Source organism: Rhinopithecus bieti, unplaced genomic scaffold, assembly GCF_001698545.2.
Source record: "Rhinopithecus bieti isolate Rb0 unplaced genomic scaffold, ASM169854v2 scaffold_2574, whole genome shotgun sequence".
NCBI lineage: Eukaryota > Metazoa > Chordata > Mammalia > Primates > Cercopithecidae > Rhinopithecus > Rhinopithecus bieti.
In genome coordinates, this window is record NW_016804493.1 from 315,636 (window position 1) to 336,054 (window position 20,419).

Genomic DNA, 20,419 nt, shown 5'->3' on the forward strand with positions numbered 1-20,419 from the left:
ATGCTGGGGGCTTCCTGTCAGCTGGCTTCTCAGCCCCTGCCTGACTGCCACTGGCCAGGGGCACACCCCTTTCCCCCCACCCCCATCCCTGCACCAGCCCTGCCCAGGGAGGCACCCAGGCTGAAAGGACATGGAGGTGAGGGCGGACACAGTTCCGTTGGCCATGCTGACCTCTAGTGACCCCTCTACCCACCTCAGCTTCCTTCCCTTAGGCCAAAGCCTTGGTGGAGATGGTGGGGGGCAGTCACCTGTTTCTAGGGGCGCCGGATGGGGGTGCAGGAGAACTGGTTGCAGTCCTGAGTGAGCCACGTCACTAGTTTGCTGTGTGAGTCAGGTAGTTATTTTGCTTTGTCTGAGCCCCAGTCGCCCATCTATAAGTGAAGGGTTGAACCTCTAAGGGCCTTTTCAGCTCTAGAACCCGCACATGTTGGGGCTCCTGACCCAAGTATGCTGTGTGACCACAACCCCAGATGTCCCCCAGAAGCCTTCTCTGTCTTCCCTAAGCCCACTACCCATACTCGGACCTCAGCACTTTATGCCTCCCACAGCAACGAAGGCTGGTCCAGAGAAAGCCGAAACCAGCCAGTAAGGAGAAGGGTCAAGATCACCCACCCTGGGCAACGACTTTGCGGTGTGTGAAAGGGGGATGTGGGGGGGCCCTGCTCAGCTCACTGCTGTCGCTTCACCAAGTGAATCAAAAGAGAGTGGCAGCTAGGTGCAGTGGCTCACGCCTGTAATCCCAGCACTTTGAGAGGCCGAGGTGGGTGGATCACTTGAGGTCAGGAGTTCAAGACCAGCCTGGACAACATGGTGAAACCCCATCTCTGCTAAAAATACAAAAATTAGCCAGGTGTGGTGGCGGGCACCTGTAATCCTAGCTACTTGGGAGGCTGAGGTAGGAGAATCGCTTGAACCTGGGTAGCAGAGGTTGCAGTGAGCCAAGATGGTACCACTGCACCCTAACCTGAGTGACAGAGCAAGACTCCATCTCAAAAAAAAAAAAAAAAAGAGTGACAGTGTTTTGCTCTGCTTTTGCTGTGTACAGAGTCTCTGTGGCATCATCCACAAGCACACGCCTCTCCCTCCCATGTCTGCAGGTTGGCTGGGGGCAGCTGGCATGGGCTGGACTCATGGATCCCAGGCTCCTGGTTGGATTTGGACCCGCTCCATAGATGACTCCTTCTAGCCTGGAACCAGCACTCCCTAGGCCATGCTCTTCTCACCACCAAGCCAACCTGTGCCATAGGATGAGCCATGAATGTGGATGAAGGAAGCCCACAAGTACTCTCCCTCTCCCGACCCCAGGCCACCTGGCGGATGCTGGCTTCCCAGAATCTTTTTTTTTTTTTTCTGAGACAGAGTTTCACTGTTGTTGCCCAGGCTGGAGTGCAATGGCGCTGTCTCGCCTCACTGCAACCTCGGCCTTTTGGGTTAAAGCGATTCTTGTGTCTCAGCCTTCCAAGTAGCTGGGACTACAGGCGCCCACCACCACACCCAATTAATTTTTGTATTTTTAGTAGAGACGGGTTTCACCATGTTGGCCGGGCTGGTCTCGAACTCCTGACCTCAAGTGGTCCACCCACCTTGACCTCCCAAAGTGCTGGGATTGCAGGCGTGAGGCACTGCGCCTGGCCAGAACCATTTTTTGAGATCCCTCATCCTGGTTCTGGACACATCTCGGGGGAGGGCAGGGCAGGGCAGAGGCCGTCATCACCATTTCCCATTTCTCACTGGTTACAATGAGACTAAAGGGCCCTGCTTCCACCACCAGGGTGCTTTTAGAAAGGCCTTTCTGAGAAGACACATGAACAGGGGGTCTCAGCAGAGCAGCCCAGCCCAGCTGTTTCTAGAACGCCCTGTGAGGCTAGATCTTCCAGGCAAGGGTGGGGTGAGGGGACCAAATAGTAGCAGGCCTGTCATCAGAGCACCTGGGCCTGGCTATCAGACTCACCTCCTCCACTTAACCCACCGAGGGACTCCAGGGAAGTCACTCAGCCTCTGGGATCCTTAGTTTCATCATCTGCAAAACAGGAAAGCCACGAAACCACTCCTTCTCAATTTTACTGAGAAATAACATTGTAAGAAATTGTATTGGTTGAACAAGCACCTACTGTGTGCCAGGCAGTTTCTGTGCCTATGCATGAGACAGGCATTGCTCTGCAGATGAGCACACTGGGCCAGGTCTGTCAGGTAATTCATGCAAGATCTCTCTGTCAGTGAGTGGGCCTGGCTGCAAACCCTGGGTCTGTGGGCTGCTGGAACCTCTGCCCACTACCCAGGGTAGGGTATGTCCTCCTCCTCCCCCTCAGTTACCTCAGGGGAGGTGTTGTTATTTTACAGGGCTCAGGGAGCAGGCCTGGGGCACCATGGAGAGACAGGAGGTGTCTTTCCTGGGTGCACGTAACAAAATGCCACCCGTCATGTCTACTGAGGGCGTCACGTCTGAAAGGCTGCTTTCAACCCTCAGTTGTTTAATCATGGTGGTGGCTGCTCAGGAGACAATGTTTGTGTTTCTCAGGCCTCTTGCAGCTCCAGGAGAGAAGAAACCCAACCCCAACCAGCTTCAACACCAGAGAAACTGACTGGTTCCCGCAGGAGAAACCGGGGTAACTCGTGGCCCTACTGCACTCAGGAGGGCTCCGGGCTGGTGCTGGGGCCCTGGGCCCCTGGAGACGCTGTGCTGTCTCAAACTCACTTCTGCTTCTTCCTGCTATCTTTGAACTCACCTGGGCCTCATTTCTCCCCATTGGGATGCAGCCACTAACAGCCCCAGTTAGAAATTCCAGTCAAATGAGACCTCTGTCTCCTAGGGCTTCTGAATCAGTCCCAGGGAAGGCGGCTGATTGGCTTTGTTTGAGTCCTGCGCTCTCCCTTTGATGCACATCTGTTATTGGCACGGGAAAGGGGCTCTGGGCATGGCCGGGTGCAGTGCCTGTCACCAGAAGAGGAGGCATAGGAGGCAGTGGGCCAAAGGGGCATTTGTGTCAGGATGGCAGTTTCTTCTACAGTTGGGCTTCTGCTTCTCTGATATGTGTACGTCAGTGTCTCTGCACCTGGGAGAAGAGGGGAGGCATTGTCTGAGTTTCATCCCATCACACACACACACAGGGCCAGAGACCTACCATGCTCAGTGCCCCCACTGTACACATGTAGAAACTGATGCTGACAGAAGGGTCATACATCACTTGGTTAGTGGTGCAGGAGACAGAAATCAGGTCTCCTGACATCCAGGCATAAGCCATGCAGTTATTTGTCACTGGTTCTGAAGCCTTTCTGAGCAGGCCAGTGAGGCAGCTTTTTAGTAGCACCAATTCCTCCCATCCCAGAACATAAAGACCCTTTGGAGTGTGACTCCATGCAAAGGCGAAGGCTCTGTCCCCACCCCTCCCTCTAGGCTGACCTCATGACTTGCTTGACTAGTAGATGTGGCCTGTATTCTGCTGCCCAGGACTTGGGGCCTTGCAGCTTCTGCCTTCATCCTGTTGGGGCCCAGCCCAGCTGCAAGGTCAGAAGCCCAGGCTGGGGCAGAGAGAGGCCTTTGCTGTATCGGCTGGCCCATCAGTCACATGCAGCTGCGCGAGCCAGCGCCGCAAGGTCAGCAGAGCTGCTGGGCCAGCCCACAGAAGCAGGAGAGTCCATTATGGCTTTAAGCTACTAAATCTTGACAAGGTTTATTATGTAGCAATAGAGACAAGCAGCAGCCAGGCTTAAAGAGTGAAAAAGCTAAAAAAAAAAAAAAAAAAAAATGCAATTATTTGTCTAATGTCATTTCAGAATCTTAGAATCTTATAGTTGGGCCACCCCCTCTCATAACCCGGAGGTTCTGGCCACCAGAGCCTTGTAATGCCTCTGCTGATCTGGGGGCAGCATGTGGTCAGTGATGGCTCTGTCATCCGCTGCTTTGTCCCCAGTACTGCACCAGGGCTGGACAGTAATTCCTACAAAGTTGCCAAACGAATGCGTGAATGTTATCCAGCCTCTGCTTGCATACCCCCAAGGATGGGAGCTCACTCCCTTCAGGATGGTGTCTTCCATTATGAATGGCTCTGTCTTGGAAAAGATCCTCCTCCGTCTAGAGCAGATCCTGTGATTCCCCCAGGGGTCCTGGCTGTCCTCCTGGGGTCCCCTCTTATATAGGATAGCCTTAGGCACATCACAATGGTCCCTAGCGTTACAAAGCAGCACAACCTTACTTAATAACAAGTATTTTTATGTACTTGTTATTTTATATATGTACAGTTATTTATATATGTACAGTATTTTATATTTGTGTCCCCGGACACAGATATAACCCTAAGGGAAGTGCTTCCACCTGGCCCTAAAACAAGCATGGGCTCTGCATCACACAGTTCGGGGTTGCAACTCAAAAGCAACCTCTGTTTGGCCTTGGAAAAGACACTTCATGTCTCTGATCATCAGTTTTTTCACCCGAAAAATAGGAGGAGTGAAATTTACTGCCTGGGTTGCTGTGGGGCTTAAAGGGGAGATGATGTATGTAAAATGCTCAGCACGTAATCGGTCCTTGATAAAGGTTAGTTCCTTTTCTGCCAGGTACATAAACAGTTCCAGATGGAGAACTCATCTGTACTTAGCATTCATGTCTATATAAATAATGTGCAGGTGGGAGAGGAATTGTCAGGTGACTGGGGAAGTGGGAGGGCATTCCCAGCAGGGGAACAGTATAAGCAAAGACAAGAAGGAGAAGTTTGCTTTCAGAGAAGGGTAAGTGGGTGGTTCGGTACTGGTGGCATGAAGAACAATAGGAGGGAGAATAATGAGAGAGGAAGCCAGGCCCATGCCATGGGGGGCCTTCAGTGCTGGGCTAGGGAGCTTGGGCTTTGCCAAGGGAGACATGGAGGAGGTCTGAAGAGGGAAGGGGTAAGGTCAGGTTTGGGATTCAAGTCTGGGGCAGGTCTGGGATTGGATGGGAAGATGAGGGGAGATGGAGCTCCTGGAAGCCTATGAGGGGAAAGTTGGGGTAGCAGCAGGAATGACTTGGGCTAGTGGATGGGAGGGACAGCCTGGCCACTGAGGCAGCAGCTGAGCCACCTGCCTGGGCACACCTGTGGTGGGAAGCAGGGCCCTTGGTCATCTGGTCTAGCGCCTCTGCTCTGCATCTTCAGTGCCAAGCCCTGTTGGGAAGAGCACTTTTTCTGTCCTTTTCAATCTAGGAACAGACCTGAGAGGGAGAAGACCTGGGCTAGATCTGTAGCCAGAAGGATGCTGGGTAGACCAGAGGGGAACTGACTTACCTGTCTGTCTGGTGGGGATTCAGAGAAGTCCCTCTCAAGGTCCGCTCGCTCATTTTATTAACCATCCCAGACCTCAAGCTGAGGTTTCCAGTTTTCTAAGCCCTGCCACAGTTATGGGTGGGCTCCTTTGAGCCTCGCCACTGGCTTGAGAGGGAGGCTGGGCAGAGGTGATTAGCTCTGTTGTTAAGATGGGGAGACCTAGGCCCAGAGAGGACAAGTGACTTACCCAAGATCACACAGCAAGTGCATGGCAGAGCTACCCTGGAACCCAGTTCTCCTGCCTGTCACTCACATCCTAGTCCCTTTCCATGGCACTGAGGGACAGGCAGGACGTTCTCACTTACCTGCTCTGGGTGAAGAGTGAGGAGAGCCAGAGAGAGGTTGACAGCCATCAGCAGACAACACTTAACCCAAACTGACAATTTAATTGTGAAAATGTGGACGAGCTATAGTTATATGCAAGGAAATCCAGACAGTCTGGGCCACTGGGGAGCCTCGGCCAGCACCCCAGTTGTCAGGGAAACGGGAGAGGGTTGTGGATGATGTCACTAGACTCCAAGCCGAGGCTGAGGTATGGGGGTGGGCTCTCCATCCACCTCTTTGGAGCTGTAGGCTCTCATCCTCATGTTTAACCCCTTCTCTTACAGATGGGAAAACGAGAGCTCCAGGGGGAGGCGGTGACTTGCCCAAGGTCACACGGAGAGTCAGTGCCTGAGCTATCCTTGTTCAGGGTGCCATGTTGATTCACCTAGCCAGGCTGCAGGCCCTTGAGGACAGGCTGGGTCAGAGTCACCTGAGTCCTCAAGCCCAGCACAGGGCCTTGAGAAGGGCAGATGCTCAACTCTGTGGTAAGAGCTGCTCCATCCCTTTTAAAAAAACAGGGAGTGTGGGAGGTGACACTGTTGACTTTCTAGCAGCCTTAGATGAGCAGGAATCGTGAGCAGGCATGCAGAGCTGTCACTGGTTCAGGGATCATTGAGCTCAGAGATGGCAGGTCACCAGGCCAAGGTCAACCAGCAGGTTGGGGCAGTGCTGGGCTGACCCTGAGTTCAGGACTCCTAGGGGTCAAGTCACCTCTCATGCCGCACAGATAGGACATCTTCTATAATCCTTACCTGGGAGGAGTCATGTCTGTCACTGCCATTCCCCTTAACCCTGGTGCAGGGGACTGGGCCTAGACAAGCTCCCACTGTCTGAAGCATTTTCGCAGAATCCCCAGGTTCTGACTTGAAGCTAAACATCGACCCACCCAAAGCATCAATAACAATGACAATGACCAACCTGAGCACAACCCCTACTATGCACTAGGCTCTGGGCTACCACTGCATTGCCCTTATCTCAAATATCCTACAACTCTATAGGCTGGGATTATTGTTTTCACTTTGAAGTCTGGAAAAATGAGGCTCTGGGAGGTCCCTTGCCCACCTGCACACAGCCAGAAAGTGAAGAAGCTGGGTCTTGAACCCCAGGCCACTCTGCATCCAAACACCATGACTGCCTTTTCCCCTGGCTAGCGGATCATTCCCACAATGGCCTGAGTGCTTACGGGAGGGGCAGCTGAGTTTTTGCCTGCCCAACCTCTCTTTCACTTCTAATGATAACAACACCCCTCCCTGCCATCCCCCAACTTTATGAAGTTCTGATGGGGTTCTCAGGCACAGAACCCAGTCCCCTGATAGAAGGCCTGGCCTTGTGGAGAATTCTATCTTCCTAGCCACATAATTGGTCCAGGAAGAGGATATGACCCAACTGGACCAAATAGAGCTATTTCCCTGTGATGTATGAATGGGTTCTGGAAGAAAGGAGTCAGCCCCACTTTGGAATGCAAGTTCCAAAGGCGTGATCCCCAGAGCTTCCTACCCTGTATTCCCTGCCATGTGAGGAAGACAAGGACAATGAAGAAGGAAAAGAAGAAACAGGTAGTGGGGTGGAGATGGGGTGCCATTTGAGTCCCCAAGCCTGTCCTTCCCAATTATGGGGCCAGTGAATCCATGTTTCCTTAGGATCATCAGAATAGGGTCTCTATCTACTCTCTTGCAATTAGAGCAATCCTATTTCCACTGCAATGTGTTGAGTCCTATGCTGTTGTTACAGGGAGTACAAAATTAATAAAGGTTCCTGTTCTCCAAGACTTAACAGTCTAGTCAGGGAACAGCGGGGTGGCAATAGGCAACAGGTTCTAGACCCTGCTCTGTCTCAGACATGCTGTGTGATCCTTCCCCTCTCTGGGCTATAGCTTCCCCATCTTTAGCATGGAGGTGTGTTGAAGCAGGAGAGGGAGAACATTGGGCTCAGTGTTCTGCAACATTCTCTCCAGATCCACACAAGTACCTTTAAAAAAAATCTTGATATTTGCAAACTATGCATCTGACAAAGGTCTAATGTCCAGAAGCTATAAGAAACTCAAACAGATCAACAAGCAAAAAAAACCCCATTTAAAAATGAGCAAAAGGCTGGGTATAGTGGCTTATGCCTCTAATCCCAGCACTTTGAGAGGCCAAGGTAGGAGATATCACTTGAGCTGAGGAGGTTGAGATCAGCCTGGGCAACATGGTGAGACCTCATCTCAATTTTTTTTTTTTTTTTTTTTTTTTTGAGACGGAGTCTCGCTCTGTCGCCCAGGCTGGAGTGCAGTGGCCGGATCTCAGCTCACTGCAAGCTCTGCCTCCCGGGTTCACGCCATTCTCCTGCCTCAGCCTCCTGAGTAGCTGGGACTACCGGCGCCCGCCACCTCGCCCGGCTAGTTTTTTGTATTTTTTAGTAGAGACGGGGTTTCACCGTGTTAGCCAGGATGGTCTCGATCTCCTGATCTCGTGATCCACCCGTCTCGGCCTCCCAGAGTGCTGGGATTACAGGCTTGAGCCACCATGACCGGCCCTCATCTCAATTTTTAAAAAGTAATAATTAAAACAATTTTTAAGTTAAAAAAATGAGCAAAAGACATGAACAGATGCTTCTTAAAAGAAGACATACATGTGGCCAAAAAGGAATGAAAAATGTTCAACATCACTAATCATTAGAGAAATGCAAAACAAAACCACAGTAAGATACAGTCTTATACCAGTGAGAATGGGTATTATTAAAAAGTCAAAAACAACAGATGTTGGTGAGGTTGTGGAGAAAATAGTATGTGTATGCACCACTGGTGAGAATGTAAACTAGTTCAGCCACTGTGGAAAGCAGTCTAGAGATGTCTCAAAAAACTTAAATAGAACTACCATTTGACACAGCAATCCCATTATTGGTTACATACCCAGATGAATATAAATTATTCTACCATAAAGACACAGGCACACGTATGTTTATTGCAGCCCTATTCACAATAGCAAAGATACGGAATCAATCTAGATGCTCATCAACAGTGGACTGGATAAAGAAAATGTGGTACATATACACCATGGAATACTATGCAGCTATAAAAAATGAGATCATGGCCTTTGCAGCAACATGGATGGAACTGGAGGCCATAAGCCTACGTGAATTAATGCAGAAACAGGAAACTAAATACTGTTCTCACTTTTAGGTGGGAGCTAAACATTGAGTACACATGGACACGAAGAGAACAATAGACATGGGGGCCTATCTGAAGGTGGATTAGGGAAGGAGGGTAAGGACTAATATTACACTGATTACCTGGGTGACAAAATTATCTATACACCAAACTCCCATAACATGCAATTTACCCGTGTAACAAACCTGTACATGTACCACTTGAACCTATAAGTTGGAAAGGAAAGATATTTGAGATATAACTTCTATACCACACATTCACCCTGTTACAGCGTATCGTTCAGTGGTTTTTAGTATATTTACAAAGTTGCACAACCATCACTACTTTCTAATTTCAGAACATTTTCATCCATCACCCCAAAAATCAATCCCATACCCATTAGCAGTCACTTTTCATTCCACCCACCACTCCAGCCCCTAGAAACTGCTAATTCTTTTTGTCTCTATGGATTTTCCTATTCTGGACAGTTCAAGTTCATTTTCATGTTTATGTTGTAGCATGCATCAAACTCCTTCATTTCCTCATGGTTGGTTAATATTTTATTGTATGGATATACCACATTTTGTTGACTTGTTTATCAGTTGAGGGACATTTGGGTTGTTTCTACTTTTTGGCTATTACAAATAATGCTTCTATGAACATTCACGTGCCAAGTGTTTGTGTGAAATACATGCTTTCAGTTCTCTTGTATATGTACCTAGGGATGGAACTGCTGGATCATATGGTAACTATATGACTTTAAGGGAACTGTCAAGCTGTTCTCTGTAGTGGCTGTTTTTTTTTTTTTTTTTTTTTTTTTTTTTGAGACGGAGTTTCACTCTTGTTGCCCAGGCTGCAATGGCACAATCTCGGCTCACTGCAACTTCTGCCTCCTGGGTTGAAGCGATTCTCCTGCCTCAGCCTCCCAAGTAGTTAGGATTACAGGTGCCTGCCACAATGCCTGGCTAAATTTTTTTGTTTTTTGTTTTGTTTTTTGTTTTTGTTTTGAGACAGAGTCTCACTCTGTTGCCCAGACTGGAGTGCAATGGCGCAATCTCGACTCACTGCAACATCCAACTCCCGGGTTTGAGCAATTCTCCTACCTCAGCCTCCCGAGTAGCTGGGATTACAGGCACCTGCCACCACGCCCAGCTAACTTTTTTTGTATTTTTAGTAGAGACTGGGTTTCACCATGTTGGCCAGACTGGTCTCAAACCCCTGATCTCACGTGATCTGCCTACCTTGGCCTCCCAAAGTGCTGGGATTACAGGTATGAGCCACTACACCTGGCCCAATTTGTTGTATTTTTAGTAGAAACGGGGTTTCACCATGTTGGCCAGGCTGGTCTCGAACCCCTGACCTTTCGTGATCCACCTGCCTCAGCCTCCCAAAGTGCTGGGATTACAGGCATGAGCCACTGTGCCCAGCTGTGGCTGTCCTATTTTACATTATGAGAGTTCCAATTTTTGCACGTTCTTGACAACACTTGTTAATTTGGTATTTTTCATTATAACCATCCTGGTAAGTGTGAATGGCATATCACATGGTGGTTTTGATTTGCATTTCCCCAGTGAGTAATGGTGTGGCGTATCTTTTTAAGTGCTTATTGGCTATTTGTATATCTTCTTTGGAGAAATACCTGTTCAAATATTTTGCCCACTTAAAAATTAAGTTATTTGTCCTTTTCTTGTTGAGTTGCAAAGAGTTCTTTATGTATTCCAGTTACTAGAATACTTCATGTGCAAGTATTTCCTCCCATTCTGTGGGTTGTTCACTTTCTTGATAATATCCTTTGAAACACAACATTTTTAATTTTGATGAAGTTCAATTTCTCTATTTTTTCATTCAGTTGCTTGTGCTTTTGGCACCATGTAGAAAAAACCATTGTCTACTTCAAGGTCACAAGGATTTACATCTATGTTTTCTCGTAAGGATTTTCTAGTTTTAGCTGGAACAGCATCACTTGTTTAAAAAAAAAAAAAAAAAAAAAACACCTATTATTTCTCCACTAGATGTCTTGGCACTCTTGTCAATAATCAATTGACCAGGCTAGGCATGGTCACAATATATCACACAGTAATCCCAGCAATTTGGGAGGCCAAGATGAGAAGATTGCTTGAGATTAGGGGGTCTGAAACCACCCTGGGCAACATAATGAGACCCCTGTCTCTACAAAATTTTAAAAAAGAAAATTAGCTGAAGGTGGTAGTGTGCACCCGTGGTTCCAGCCACTAGGGAGACTGAGGCAGGAGGATCACTTGAGCCCAGGAGATTGACATTGCAGTGAGCGGTGATCGTGCCATTGCATCCAGCCTGGGCAACAGAACAAGACTCTGCTTCTTTAAAGAAAAATAAAAGTCAATGGCCATAGATGTATGGGTTTATTGACACAATTGCTTGTTAAGTGACACCTAGGAAGTAAGTTATAGTAGGGTCCGTGTAGTCAACACCATGTAAGGGGTGTGGCAGAGGGAAGAGGATGAATGAGAAATTTGGAGTTCTGCAGACCTTTGTTTCCATTCCAGATCCACTGTAACCCAGACAACCTGTTTCATTTTGCCTTTTAAGAAGTGACACAATATATCACACAGAACACATTGTCATAAAACACACAAACATCAGAATGTCCCTGAGCCTCAGTTTCCTCCTCTGTCATGTCTAAGCCCCAGAGCTGGTGTGAGGCCTAGGCTTGGGGGCAGGGGACAGCGGGGAGAAGAAGGATATTCCAGATGGGGTCAAGGGCACTGGTAAGAGCTGGAGGCTGGAAAGTGCAGGGATGTGACATGGGGACACAGTGAGGAGCCTGCAGGCCAGGGGTGGTGTTGACAGGTTGCCTCTCCTGTCCTGCATGTGGTGAAAAAACAAGACTCTGGTACCTGAGTCACAGCTCAGAAGACACCTGGAGAGCCTCATAGTATAGTCAGGCCCTCCAGGTATGAGCCTCCCTCACCCCCGTGGCGGGGTGGCCGTGAGCATGCTGCAGGGATGCTGTTGGTGATGTCAAGTCTAGGGCTGGGAAGTAGTTAGGGGCCAGCTGGGGGCTTCTGTTTCTTGTTTTGTGTGTGAGTGAGTGAGATGTGCAGGTCAAGGAGAAGATAGTGCCTGAGGAAGGTAAGAGGAAGCCTGTTTGTTGGGCACCTCCTGTTTGCCAGAAGGCACTTTGTGGACTTCATCTCAGCTTCCAACCACCCAGAGAAACAGGAGTTATAAGGTTCATTCCCATTCCACATGACAGGAGCCTGAGTCAGATGGGAGGACACATTTGCCCAAGCTCACCCAGCCAGCAGGTGACAGGGCTGGGATTTGAATCCAGTTCCATCTGTCCTGAAGCACATGCTTTTCTATAATGCCAGGTTACCCTAGAGAAGAGCGAGAAAGAGGAGGGTGGTGAGATACAGGGAGGCCCAGCAGAGGGACAGTCACACAGAGGACAATCAAGAGAGGCAGAAATGAAAAACAAGAGTGGAAAAGCGTGAGGCCCTGGCCTGGCCAAGGCCTGGAACAGGTCCTCAGGGAGCAGCCGAGGGCGGGGACGGCCGGAAACCGGCTCACCGAACCTGGAGCCAAGAACCATGCTTTGCCTGAGACATGGTGGAAAAGCTCTCACCTCAAGATACTAGTAGGGGAAACTGGCGTAGGGGGCAGCAGGGTCTGCCTGGGAAGAGGACAGCGGGGTCGGATGGCCAGGAGCTGCCAAGCAGGCCCATCATCTGGCTCAAGTAACCGCTGCGGCTGCCGGGCTGGCAGGCCCTCGCTGCTGGCCGTGCAGAGCGGCAGGCCCAGAGGCCAGGATGCAGGCAGCGATGACCAGGCCTTCCTGGAATGCGGGTTGTTCTTAGGACAAACCCCTTCACGTGGCCTGCAAGTAGGGTGGCTGTATAGTTTACTGTTTCATCTGGGACAAGTAAAAGTGTGAGGGGACAACAGGCGTACATGGGTATGTATGGGCCTAACTTCTAAGGTCCTGCTTGGCCAGGCCTAGCTTGTTTCTGGGGCAGCCTCTAGGCTCTCTGCCCTCTGCCCTCACTGCCAGGCCTCAGCCGACCCTTGGGGCCTCCACATTATCTGGAATACCTGTCTGTGTCATCTCCACACCTCTCCATACTCCTTAATCGTTCCTACAACACCCTCAAAGCTCCTCCAGCAGAGCCAGCGCTCTCTCAAGCTATTCAAGACACTGTGAGCTTTCCCTTTGTGGCGCTGATCGCAATAATGAAATAAATTCTTAATTGTGTGCTTGATTGTTTCAAAGTCTGTCTCACTCCCTAAGGGCAGACTGGGTCTGGCTTGTCCACTGCTGCATCCTGCTCAACCAGCCCAAAGGCCCTGAAGCACACACGAATAAACCAACCCCCAGCCCACAGAGGTGTGTGCCCACCCTGGGAACTTTTTTCTTTTCTTTTCTTTCTTTTTTTTTTTTTTTTTTGAGATGGAGTCTCGCTCTGTTGCCTAGGCTGGAGTACACTGGCATGATCTTGGCTCACTGCCACCTCTGCCACCCCAGTTCCAGCAACTCTCCTGCCTCAGCCTCCCGAGTAGCTGGGATTACAGGTGCCTACCACCACGCCTGACTAATTTTTGTATTTTTAGTAGAGACAGGGTTTCACCATGTCGGCCAGGCTGGTCTTGAACTCCTGACCTCAGGTGATCTGCCCGCCTTGGCCTCCCAAAGTGCTGGGATTACAAGCGTGAGCCACCGTGCCTGGCCCACCCTGGTATTTTTGTTTTGTTTTGTTTTGTTTTTTCCTATACAAAGAAAGGAAAGGAAGGAGCTAGTCCTAAAAAAACAAAAAACCTCTTGGGCACAATTCATACTTCTGATTTCTTCCACAGACATTGAGCCCCTTCAGGAAGGGACGGTACTCCCTTCTCTTCCCCAGCCTAGCTGTGGACCTGAATCAAGCTTAGGCTGAGCTTGATGAGTGACTGCAACATTGAATATCACCATGGTGGGTCACAGAAAGTCAGAACAGGAAGGAACCCTAGAGGTCATGAGATATGCAAGTGCTGAATCCAGACCCTGGAGTGTTGTAGGCACACAAAAAATTAATGTTCCTTCCTTTACAGGTCATCTTATCCAACCACCATCTTTTTCTTTAAGTTTTTTAAGTGTACAGTTCACTTTAGCATATTCACAAAGTTGTGCAATCATCTTACTACCAAATCCCAGAACATTGTCATCACCACATAGGAAACCACATACCTAGTAGCAGTTATGTCCCCCTGTCCCCTTCCCTCAGCCCCTGGCAACCACCAATTATCCCATTTTAAAAACAGAGAAACTGAGGCCCAGGGAGGGGCAGTGCCTTATTAATGTCACATCGCCAATGGCAGAGCCAGGCTAGAGCCCGGGCCTCCTGACGCCCCACCTGCTACAGTGAGGCCACAGGTCTGAGTTCTCTCTGGCACCCTCAGCATACTCTGGGGCCTGACATGCAAGAGGGGGTGGGCAAAGGCCTCTCCCGGGTAAGAAGTGACTGTACCATCTGTAACTGTGCCCTTAAAGTGCAGAGCATGCCGTTCCCAGAATGGAGCCGAGGGTTGTGAGGAGCAGGAGACACATGGAGGGAACATTTCTACCCTGTGCCTTGCTTCTACGAAGCCAGCGTCCTTCCAGGACTGGGAACACCCTTCCCCCAGGTGACCCTGGGCTTCCTCCTCACCTCTCCAGCATCCTCTCAAAGGCCCCCTTCTCAGTGAGGCCTGCCCTGACCACCCTGTTTAAAACTGCCAACAGGCTGGGTGGAGAGGCTCATACCTGTAATTCCAGCACTTTGGGAGGCCGAGATAGGAGGATTGCTTGAGCCCAGAAGGTTGAGGCTGCTGTGAGCCATGATCGCAGCACTGCACCCTAGCCTGGGTGACGGAGAGAGATCCTGTCTCGAAAAAAAAAAAAAAAAACCCAAATCCTAAAAACCAAAAATCGCTGCAAATAGACCCTGTGCCTCCCCACTGGCACTCTCTATCCCCCCACCCCCACCCATGGTGGTTTCCTCCATAGTGCGTCCTGCATCCTTTCCTTCTCTACCTGGTGATTGTCTTCCCCACCACAGCAGCTCCGTGCAGGCAGAGGTTTTGTCTGCTTTGCTTTCTGCTCTACCCCAGCTCCTAGAATAGTGCCTGCTATATAGAAGGTGTTTTGTAAACACTGAATGGATGGATGGATGGATGGATGGATGGGATGGCTATCGTTGCATTTGATTCTTACCAGCAATGATCAGGGGAACAGCTATCATGCCTGTTTTTTAGATGGCAAGATGAGATCCATCTGGGAGCTAGAGGCAGGCTATGGTCTTCCTTGACCTTGGTCCTGTCAGGGGATCCTGGAGCAGAGCAAGGTGGGCATGAGGAAGCAGGGGCTAGGCTTCCAGGTTCTACCATTGATTTTAGGGCCCAGAAACCAGAGCTACTTTCAGAATCCAGCCTTTACTTCTTCCTGCAGTAATTCAGCAGCTTTCACTTTCCATGCCTTAGCCAAAATGGAAAAAGAAAGGAAGAAAAAAGGCAGTGCTATTTTTTCAAATGGACTTAGCTCTGTGAGCTCCAACGTGGAAACTGCTGTCCATGATGTCACGGGCCCCAAGGCCTCTGGGCAGCGTTACTGACACTTTATACGGCAGGCTGGGCACAGGGTCCCCACTCCTGTTTCTAGAGCTCTGTAAGCACCACGGGCAGATGGTGGCTCCATTGACAAGCCTGGGCCCAGATCTCCAGAGCCAGGATGGAGCCAGGCACTGGGCAGGCAGGGGGCAGGCTGATAGCCTAGTGGAGCACCTCGCTCTATTGTCCAAAGGTCTTCGACATCCACCACTCACAGGGTCTGTGGCAGACCACAGGGTGAGCACTCTGGTCTGTGTCTTTCCGTGGGGAGCGTCAGAGTAGTGTAGTGCTCTGCCCACGGTCACATACACAGTCCGGGAGTGATGGACTTTGTGTTGAACCCTGTCCTCTGATTCTAAATTCTATGGTTTGCTAGAGAGGAGAAGGCATGGCTCTTGCCCAAGAGAAGCTGGCAGTCTGAGAAAGGCTGTAAGGAAGCCACTTGATCAAGTCTAAGTCTTCATTTTACAGTTGAAGACACCAAGGCTCAGAAAGGAGCAGGGACTGGTCCAAGGTCACACAGCCAATCCACAGCCCAGACAGTGCTGGACACAGTCTCTAGATTCCTGGCTGGGAGTATTTTCTACAAGATCCTGCGCTTAAACAGTTCCATTTGGCAGAAGCTCTGCGGTTCCGGAAGAGACTCCAGGCCTTTCCAGAATCCGGTCTAAGGCTGTCTTCCAGGATCTGCTGTCAAGGCCTACTCCTTAGGGAGCAGCTGTTGGCAAATGAAGGAGAGATATTGATTATGTCTGGGGTTTTGGGGAGGGTGGTTTGGGGAGGTGAGGGGGATGGGGAAGAGCAGTGGAAGTTTCTCTGAAAAACGAAAAGCATATTTGTTTTGACTTTTGCTTATCTGTATGTTATAATTCTTCTATGGTTATATAATCAACATTTCATATTTGAAAGGGATAAACTGTTTAATTAGGCAGGGTCTGGGCATCCAGGATTGTCTCAGCTCTGACAGGCTGTGTGAATTTGGTGAGATCCCCCCGTCTCTCTGGGCCTTTCTTAGAAATGCTGGTATTGTTGCCCTGTGAGAGGTAAATGAATCACAGGGCTCCCTGGCTCAGGAAACAGCCATCCGGCCTATTCATGATGTTAACCTGTGTAAAGAAAGAAAGCAGCAACCAAGCTGTGAGGTCCCGAGAAAAGCCAAGGTTCAGAGAAGCCCACCATGGCCGTGTGTAGGTCCAGCGCTGTCTGGAAGGTCAGGGAGATTGTCTGAGACCCATGCCTGTCCCAGTCCCCGCAGAGAGCCCCCTGCATGGGTGGAGACCATTCTTCAGGCTTCACCAAAGTCTGCATGAAGCACCTCTCGACTAGCATTGCTTGTCCCTTTTCCTCAGGTCCCAGAGCCCTGGCTCCCAGGAGGGAAGGAGACTGAGGAGGGGACAAGAGCATTCCTGTCAGTAGAAAGGCAGAGTGCCCAGTGTCAGTGCTAAGTGTTGTGAGGAGGCATCATCTTGAGTGACATGGTTAGGGCCAGCCTGTCAGACCTCTCTAGGTGTCTGGAGAAAGGTCAATGTCAGAAGCTGCCAGGTGAGGGCCAGACTCCAGGCTGAGACCTGCTGCCCAGTGAAAGAGCTAAATTATTTCAATACATGTGCAGTGCGTGGCACAGTGCCTGGCATAAAAGCAGTGGACAATAAAAACTGCCCAGCGAAAGTTAACTGTGCCCTAACTGGACAGCAGGGTGGAGGCGTGAGTGCAGAGAGGGAGAAGAACTCGATCCTGGCCCATCTGCCTGGCGGGCCCCTGTCTTCGGAAGGCAGGCTCGGCTCGCACCCACTTTCTTGCCTCTGACCCACACCACAATCTCTGTCACTCGTGGGCACTGAGGGAGCACCTAGCTTCCTGTTCTGAGCTGTGGTGTCACTTTCTGGTCTTCCCCTGATCTCTAGGCCTGAGGAATCCATGGCTTCCCACCCCTGAATTATCCCCAGCTCCCACCACCCATCCCTCGCTTCCCACCAACACTGGGCTGGACCTCCAAGGCCAGGAATTAGAGGTCGGGTTGGGACCCCTGAATGTCAGGGCTGGAAGACCTCCAGTGAGTGCCTTGCTTGCCACTCCTCCAGGGATATACATGTCAGGGAACTGAGGCCCAAAGAGGAAGCTGCCCCTTTGCACAGCCAGTGAGTCTGTGGCTGTTTCTCCAGCCTCCTCTGCTCTCTGGGGGCCCCCAGAGCCTCTGGGAGACCATACGTCCCCCCACCCCCTCACGGCTACACCTCACCTGGTCTTTGCTCTGTGGCTCTGTCTGGGATAATTCTCACCAAGCAGGGTCAGCCCCTGGGGAGCAGGCCGCTAATGAGCTTCAGATGCCGGGGCCAGACTCAGTCTTGCAGCAGGCGGATGCTCAGATGCTTTGGCTGATTGAGGATGTCTGGCCAGTGGATATGGCTCAGAGAGGACACCTCCCCTCCCTTCACAGGTCACCCCACTCCTGACTTGCACTAGGCACAGCAGGTGCCAGTGTTTAACCCCCCAAACCCCAGCTAGGGCAGCTGTTTCAAGTTCTGGAAAAGGACAAACTGGAGGACAAATGCATTTCCATCACTTGGGAACTTAGTTCTTCTTCTCCCAGGACTTTTCTGGGTCCTAAGCTGGTGTTTCCACCAAGGTGGCAGCAGGAAGGGGGAAGAGAGAGGGACAAGCTGCTTTCTGATACCCAATCATGCACGCTCTGGGCTGGGCACAAACGTCATCTTCTCCAACCCTCACAGGAACCCCACAAAGTGAGAACTGTCACCAAGCCCTTCACAGGAGGAAACGGAGGCTCAGAGAGGGGAGATGATTTGTTCAAGGTTACACAGCCCCTGAGTGGCCAAACCAGGGTTCCAGCCCACGTCTGTCAGAGCTCACACTCCACCTGCAACACGCTGGGATGTTTCTAGAAGACCAGAATGGTATATTGTGATCTCCAAGCTTTGTGAATGGTGAGGGCCTGTGGCCACATGGGTTTCAGACACTCAGGCTGTCTCTGCAGCTGACTCACTCCCTGATCTTGACAAGGCAGCAGATTTCACATCTACAAAACAGGGATCATCATCGCAAGTTCAGGTGAGGTAATGCTAACTGCCATCATCACATTCTCAACCATGCCCAGAACACATTCTGGGAGCCAGACTCACTGCTGGAGGCTTTTTGTTGGGGAGTTTTAGAAACCGTAGATTCCAAAGCTCTGTTGCCTACTAGCTGTGTGACCCTGGCCAAGTTACTGTGCCTCTCTGTGCCTGCATTTCCTCATCTCAGGAAATAAATGAAGATAATATTAGTTCCTATCTCAGAGTCAGTGAGGAGTTAGGTGTGTTATAAAGGGATTAGAAGGATACCTGGCACAGGTGGCGCATCTAGCACATGTGTTAGCTAATGCTGGGCTCAACCTTGTGAGACACGTGTTATTTTCCCCAAAGCAGCAATGTGGAAACTGAAGTCATGCAGCACAGTGATTCTCCAACTGAGTGTGCACAGTCATCTGGAGAGTTTGTTAAAACCCTGAGGGCTGGGCCCACCCCAGAGTTTCTGGAGCAGTAAGTCTGGGTTGGGGCCTGAGAATGTGCATTTCTAGCATGTTCCAGGTCACGCTGACACTGCTGGTGTGGGGCCCACACTCAGAGATCCTCTGCTCTGGTGGGCCTGAGTATGGCTCCTGGTATGCGGGGGCCAGCTAGTTCCACACGTGATTCGGTGAGTGAGCAGGTGAGTGGGCGCACAGAACAGAAAGGATGTTGGACTAGTGATCCTTCATGGCTCTCTCTCTCCTCTCTCAGCACCAAGGGTTGTGGCTCATCCCCTTCACATCTTCTTTGAACCTGAATTGGGAAGATCCCCACCACACTGTCCCCCACACCCCATGGCAGAGGGCAGCGTGCTTGCTGTGGCCACAGGCTGCATAAAGGGGCCTGTGTGCCGGCTGCTCACCTCCCAGTGTGTGCCCAGTGGTTTTCTATTTCAGTTGCTGTAAAAATATCACCTTTGATCTCAGCTTGTGGCTCTTAAAAAAAAAAAAAGAAGAAACCACCAACAGGCTGGGTTTTCATTCTCCCCTGGCCCCACCCTGCTCTCACCTTAGCTCCCAGCTCTTTCCCCTCCTTCCATTCCACCCCACTTACCCTCTCCTCTTTGCATCTCAGCACCCTGGATCCGGGGCACCTTGGGAATCCGTGGGCCCTTCTCTCTCTGTGTGTCACCCCTTGCCCCCGTGCGGGGCTGCCTGCAGGAAGAACAGTATAAATAAGGGTGTGTGTGGAGGAAGACCACCCTCTCCCCTCCTCCCTGTCTCCCTGCCCCTTCCCCTCTGCTCCAAGGTCCCCTGCTTGGCCAGGTCCAGGCCTCTTCTCCAGCGCTGTCAAGCACATGGTACCCATCATAGCCCTGCATCTGTGGAGGCTTGGGTCCTCCCAGAGTAGAAAGAGAAGAGCGAGGGGGCCTAAATATTTAGATCACATCATCTACTCAGGGATCCCTCAGCAGCCCAGAGATGCCTGGAGGAGTGGTCTTCAGGCCTGATGGTTCCAATATCCCACCTCCTGGCTCAGCAGGCAGACAGACAACCCTCTCTCCTTGACCCCAAGCCCCCTGCCCACCCCCCAACACACACACACGTTTCCTTTCAGTAAACTCTGGGGAGAGGCACATGCAGCCCCCCTGCTCCCCTAGGGTGGTCCTGCATACTCTGGCCTCTGTGACCTGACATTCTTTTTTTTTCTTTTCTTTTCTTTTCTTTTTTTTTTTTTTTTGAGGCAGAGTCTTACTCTGTCACCCAGGCTGGCTGGAGTGCAGCAGCGCGATCTCTGCCTCCCAGGTTCAAGCGATTCTCATGCTTCAGCCTCCCAAGTAGCTGGGATTACAGGCATGCCATCACACCTGGCTAATTTTGTAGTTTTAGTAGAGATGGGGTTTTGCCATATTGGCCAGGCTGGTCTTGAACTCCTGACCTCAAGTGATCTGCCCGCCTTGACGTCCCAAAGTGCCGGGATTGCAGGCGTGAGCCACCCCGTGCCTCGCCTCCCTGACATTCTTGAGCCTACTTGCTCCACACAGGCCTCTTAGCCACAGCCCTTCCGGTTGG

The 20,419-nt window shown here is 50.7% G+C and overlaps 1 long non-coding RNA gene across 3 annotated transcripts in view; it reads right to left on the minus strand.

Annotated features, from left to right (window-relative positions):
* Window positions 1-14,956: 14,956 nt before the first annotated feature.
* The window catches only part of LOC108527395 (uncharacterized), a 15,070-nt gene continuing 9,607 nt past the window's right edge, over window positions 14,957-20,419 (minus strand). The window contains exons 3-6 of one of the 3 annotated variants that reach the window (XR_001884798.1): window positions 19,461-19,561; window positions 19,270-19,342; window positions 17,582-18,376; window positions 14,957-16,060 (exon numbers count right to left, since the gene is read on the minus strand). This is a non-coding gene — a long non-coding RNA (uncharacterized LOC108527395). Of the gene's footprint in view, window positions 16,061-16,275; window positions 16,449-17,581; window positions 18,377-19,269; window positions 19,343-19,460; window positions 19,562-20,419 lie in introns of those variants that run through there. The other 2 variants (XR_001884796.1, XR_001884797.1) reach the window with 2 other exon arrangements.